The sequence below is a fragment of the Bos taurus genome, chromosome 7, assembly GCF_002263795.3.
Source record: "Bos taurus isolate L1 Dominette 01449 registration number 42190680 breed Hereford chromosome 7, ARS-UCD2.0, whole genome shotgun sequence".
In the NCBI taxonomy this organism is placed as follows: domain Eukaryota; kingdom Metazoa; phylum Chordata; class Mammalia; order Artiodactyla; family Bovidae; genus Bos; species Bos taurus.
In genome coordinates this window covers 76,722,525-76,729,220 of record NC_037334.1, presented here as the reverse complement: position 1 = coordinate 76,729,220, position 6,696 = coordinate 76,722,525, and positions in this window count along the sequence as shown.

Here is a 6,696-nt window from a genome sequence, read left to right as displayed (position 1 = left end):
TCTTACCACCAGAATAGAGAATTCTGGGCTAAGAAGCCTGTATAAACAAACTTTGTTCCTTCTTTAATTTACTACCCCATACCCAAACTCTATGTAGAATCTTCACTAAGCACCCAAACCCTAAATTTCTTTTCCTGTCAATTCCTCATAAATTTATTATTTCTTTGTCTAAAAGGTATAAAACTTGCTTGCTTTGGCTACTTTTCAGGTCCTATTTCTATGAAACCTCCATATGCACAAATTCAAATTTGTTTATTCTTCTCCTGATAATCTTGTGTCAATTTTATTATGAGTCCAATTGATTGGAATTCAAGAGGGGTAGAGGGGGGAATTTCTTCTTCCCTGACACTGGTATTATCAATGTATAATAAAGGCAGGAAATTGGTATATCTCTATCTCTTTTCCAAGTCTTATTCTCCAGAACTTAAGTTCTTCATATAATGAATTAAAAAAAAAAAAAACCAAACAGCAAAAGCATTGTACCTAGGAAAGGAAGCTGCATAGTTTGGGGCACGTGGGGAAGAAATTTACTTTTACGACTTTTTTTTGCCTTTTGAATTTTATCATATTTACCAATTCAGAAAATTAGTCATCTTTTAGAAATATCCTGATTTACTTAATTGTTCTTGCCACTGGACTCATGTTGAGGCGTGGCCCCACTCTGATACTCACTTATCCCTAAATAGTAAAGAGAAATAGGTAAAAGGCTTCTAAACCCCTGACTATATAGTGGAATATTACCACCATTATTTTTCATTTCAAGAACCAGTTTTCTTCCTATAAAATACTCATCACAAGTATAAATACTTTATCTAGTGGTTTATTTCATTTTATTCTGCTCCCTGACAGAGAGCACTGTAATCTCTACTATGTAGTTCATACACTAAAGCCACTGTAAAAATTAGAGAAATTATATTGTAACATGTAACTAAACAGTAAACTCCAGTGTATGAGCTTTTTTGTACTGCTATTTTGTTGTACAACTATAAGAGTAGATTAATCAGATTAATAAAGGGGTTGTATTAAGAGATTAATACAAATATTCATCAGGAATTATCCCAACTCTAAGGAGTGATAGCAATATCTCGTATTAATATATTGATGTGAATAAGAGCAATAGATTATCATTAGTTAGATGTTTCTTATTCTGGAGCAGAATTTACAGGACTACAGGCCACAGGCCAAATCCAGCCCACCACCTATTTTTTTTTTTTTAATAGTGTTTTAATAGAACACAACCACATTCATTTATTTAAATATTGTATATGACAGCTGTCACACTACAACAGCAGAGGTGAATGGTTGCAACAGAGATCACAAATCCTAAAATATTTACCATCTGGCTCTTTACAGAAAATGTTTGCTGACTGCTATTCTAGAGGTTCTTTGTGATGCTTCAAATAATGGGGAGAATAGATGCTTCCATCAACATTACAGAGAAACCGGATAACCAACAGCATCAGGACTCAAGCTATTCAAAGTCCTTTGTCTGGAAAGGAAAGGAATAAAATTCTCATATGAATACTCTCTAAAAAAATCCCTTGAAAATAATAGCTATTTAGTCTTAGGTTAAGATACAAGGCAAGAAGCACGGGCAGTGAGAAACTCATGTATGTTTCTAGACATGGTCTCCTGAGGTGATGCTAGTCTAATTGTTTATTCAAGGGATCATTTTGTATTCAGACACAACTCAGTCTCTAGAAATGGAAGGTGATTGCCATTTTCATGTTCTCAATGATTCAGAGTTTAACAGTCTTTTCTTCCTCAACATAATTTCCCTTATTAAAGTACTGATGACCAGCAAGCAATTTAAGCCAACAGGAGAACTAATTGCAAAGCAACATGGCTATATCTTTCAGGCCCACAGGCTCCCTTCTGTTTAAGGTGAGGCTCAAACTCTGAAATAGGTATGATATCTGTTCACCATCATTAAAGGTACTGCTTTGATTATGTGTTGTGAGTGTTTAAACATCCATCTATGAAAATCAGAGCTGAGATTTTCAGCACATTCATTTGGATTATCCTGAAAGAGCTTTGAAAGACGACTTTTAATCAATAGCAACTTAGCTGTATATATTTTTAAATGACCCAGAGGTAAAAATATTCTTCTGAAATCTATATTATTCAAGCCATACATCTCCTCAGCCTGAATGTAACTCATTCATTTTTGTTTATGTTTTATGAAATAATAATGTTCCAGACAGTGGGTAACACTTGAGCTTATATGCACCCTGATGAATAGGAGAGGGAGCTTCAATTTGCTTTAAAAAGGCAAGATAAAAAAAGATAAAGGAAGGGAAACAGCATTCTCAGTTGATCAGTTTGATCACTTTTATAGATTGCTTGTCAGAGCGAGAAAAGAAATCATAGACATTGCTTCAAGTTTTCAAAGGATTAGCATTGGACTAAGTTGTTCCCTAAACCCCTTCTTACCATTATACCTCAATTATTTGACTTTTCTGTTAGCAAACGCCAATCACTCCCAGGTGTCCTTCATTATCAAGTCAAAGCATTTTCCTTCTCAAACCTCAGAATGCAGCATTTCCCAAGGCTTACTGATGGTTTTAAGGGGGACCAAACTTTCAGATAAGATATTTTATACTTTGAAAATCCTTTTAAGAACAGCATGCTGTAAGTATGTGATATTAATTCTCTCTCCATCACACACAGATAAAGTTGGGGAGGTTTGTCTACTATAATCAAGAGAGCTTTTTCTGTTACAGTAACCCTTTCTGACTGTGATATAGCTTCCGACTGTTCACAAAATAAAGGGGAAAAAAGAGCTTTGACGCTGTAAGTCACAACTGTCGTATACTGTTAAAAACTGCAATGATGACAGGTGACAGATGACAAGTGACATATGTTAAATTATTTCTGTACATCAAATTAACTAGATTTGCTTTTTTTCAGATGGACATCAATGCTAATATTTTGTAGTTCAGTGTATATGTTTAGTTCAGTGTGTATGCAACTCAAATTCAAAGTACTGTAAAACAGAAAGAGCTAGTGTTTATGCATTTCTATTTAGAAATGTCCAAATTCAAGGTAAATATTTGCACATCAATGCAGGCTAATCAGGCATACTTATTAAGTGGTAAAGCTAGTGCTTTACTCAAAGTTTAACATGGAATGGTTAAAGGCAAGGACAACTTTCAGATGCCCTTATCAACATATTAGCCCCAATTGCATTTTCCAAATATGTTATCAAAATGGTAATTCTGTGCTTTCCTTTCTGTAGCTGGACTAGGTTTCATAAAGGTAGAATTATTACTATAAATATATTGGGGGGAAACTATTTCAATTACTGGGAGAATATGTAACTCCAAGTCTATTTATTTCAATTTATTCAACTGTCTTGATATATTCGTGCACAGAACTTTATAAAGAATGAATAAATTCACCTTGAAATTGTACCAATTGACTTTGGCTGGGCTAGACTGTGAGAGGAATCAGAGTACCTTTTTGAAATAAGCCTTGACAATACTGATCAAAACAAAGAGGCTATTCATTTATTAAACTGACAGCTCAACCCCAGCTTCAAGCTTATGGGATGATGGGGCCTGGGGTGTTAGTCATGGCCTGGGGTGCTGGCCTCTACCAGATACATTTTTGCTACTCACACACTCAGAGCCTATATCTGATAGTGTGACATTTCCTAGGGCATTGGCAGCTGTTCAGATGTCAAGCAGCTGGTGTGAGAACTGTCATCCACTTGAGGTTGTTATTCCATGAGTGACATGTTATCCCACAGAATTTTTTCATAAAACCATATTGGTTTCCCTTTAGTTACTTACAATCTATCAGAAATTTCAGCAAAGAGATATGTTGTGGATAACAACTCTATTAAAGCAAAATTGAGCATGCAACCATCAGGCCAGATAATAGTGTCTATTATTACAGGGTTGTGAAACTTGTTACTACAGTTAATGGACCAAATGTTGTGAATAAATCATTTATTTTGAAAGTGATAGTGAACCCAACTTTCCCTTTACTAATGTAAAAGATTAAAGCACTGTAATGCCATTCCGGATACTCTCGGAATACTGCATAAACCAGAATAATATCGGGTATGGTAATAAATGTGAGTTGGGCACACAGAAACATCACTATCTACCTGTGACCATCCAAAAGCTGTAAAATCATATGGAACGGCAAAACCATGATAAACATGGCAACAGTACATTAAGGTTCAGTCATCTAAAGCATTATCTTGGCTTGTTAAGTACAGTTAGCAACATTTTAGTGAAAGCTTTCTCTCTTGGGACACTGGTTATTCTATGCTAAACCAAAGGGTTTCTACGTCTAAGAATATTCTATTTTAAAATCAATACTAATTCACTAAATACAAGTTCTGAACCAGCATAAGTTGGTGTCAGAATGTGATTGTTGCTAGAAAAAGAGTAAAGTATCTTCTTTAAAAAATTAATAGTCTGAAAAGAATGAGGCTGATTAAGGACCAAAATGCTTGTATAAAACCTTTAAACGAGGATAGGAAAGCATAGTAACACTCCCAACTAGAGGCTAGACATCCCCAGAGCTTATAAAACATCTCGGGTCCCGTCAAAAGACAAGCTTACTCACGTTTACTCAAGATGGCAAAAACAAATTTATAAATGTAAAGCCCTTTTAGTAAAGCTAGAACAATGTGCTGTGATAAAAAATAGATGGTAATATTGCTAATTTCCATTCTTTCATATCATGCTGAACATTCACACATGCTCCTTCATGAACACACAAGTATTCACCATCATATAGTTGACTTTATATTTTTTTTCCTAGATTCCTCTCAAAACTTTTGTAACATTATAAATTTCCCTCAAGACCAAGGGGACAAGCATGTGATGTGAGTTTATATGAATCACTGCCTTGCACACCTCTAAATGTGGCATATGATTCTAATTGGGCCAAACTTAGTCCTGAAATTCTAATATGAATTAGTGAGGCTGTAAGTCAATCTCCTTACTGTGCTACAGAGCGGACTTCTCTGAAAAGTAACTTATTACAGAATGAAAACAAACACAGAAAAGAACCTGGTAACATACACTGAGATCCAGAATTTATCCTTATCTGAAACTAAACATACCTTTCAGTTATGTAAGCTAACAAATTCTCTATTTCATTAAGCCAATTTGCAATGATTTTGTTATTTGTACCTGACAATTGTTTAATTTTTATTAAGTACTCTTTTGAAAGTTCTTCTACAAACTGTGTTTGGAAAGGAAAAATATCAAAATAGATTTATGTCAATATTTGACAGATTTCACCTACATTTTTTGCCTATGCTGTAAGAGAAAAATATACTTTAAAATGGTGCTAGATAACTGAACATTCAGATGCAAAAAAAAAAATGTATCTAGACACAGAGCTTATCCCTTACAAAAATTATTTCAAAATGGACCAAAGTCTTAAAAGCAGCCAAGGACAAAAGACAGAGTATTTTCAAAGGACTGAAGTCTAGAATGAAATTGACTTACTAGAAAAACAAAATCCAGAAAACAGTGGAATGCTATTCTTCAAAAATCTGAAAATTAAATAAAGTCATTTATACAGAATTCCACATCCAGCAAAAAACATCTACAGAGAATGAAAATGAAATACAGATATTCTCAGACAAAAACAATGTAAATAATAAAAAGGGAAACCTGGGAGAATTAATCACCATCAGGCTTGTAGTAAAGGATATTTTGAATAGAATTGTTCAAGTGGAAGAATGTTGAGCACAGAAGGAAGCTAGAATGAAGGAAGGCAAATAATAAAGAGTTGACTAGGTACAAAAACAATCTTAAAATGTATCACAGACCCAAATGTAAAAAATAAAACATAAAACTCCTAGGAGCTAACATAGGAGAAAACCTAGGAAACCTTGTGTATGGTAATGACATTTTAGATACAACACAAAGACATGATCCATGAAAGAAATAGTTGATTAATTAGACATCATTAAAATTTTGAAAATGTCTGTAAAAGATAATGTCAAAAAATGAGAAGATGAGCCAAAGACTGGGAGAAAATACTTATAAAAAACATATCTGATAAAAGACTGATGTCCAAAGTATGCAAATAGCTCTCAACAAAAATTAAAAAAACAAAAACAAAAAACCTTATGGGCCAAAGACCTTAGCAGACACCTCACCAACAAGAGATAGAATATACAGATGACAAATAAACATGAAATATACTTCATGTCAAATGTCACCAGGAAATTACAAATTAAAATAACAGTGAGATACCAGAACATACCTATTAAAATGGTCAAAATCTGAAACTGGCAACATCAGTGCTGGGTGAAGAAGCAGCACTGTAAGAACTCCCATTCATTACTGGCTGGAATGCAAAAGGGCAAGGCCAATTTGAAGATAGTTTGGCAGATTGTTACAAAATTAAACATACTCTTATCATACAATACAGGAATCCCATTCCCTGGTATTACCCACATGAGTTAAAATTTTTTGTCACAGTCTTAAGTCCTTACAAAAACCTACACATGGACATTTATAGCAGCTTTATAAGTAGGGATGAGTAGACTAAGCACAGAGGGGTTTTTAGGGCAGTGAAATTACTCTGTATTTTTTGAAAACACCATAATACCACATAACATGTTGTTATATGTATACATGCATGCTAAGTCACTTCAGTCATGTCTGACACTTCATGACCCTATGGACTGTAGCCCTCCAGGCTCCTCTGTGCATGGGA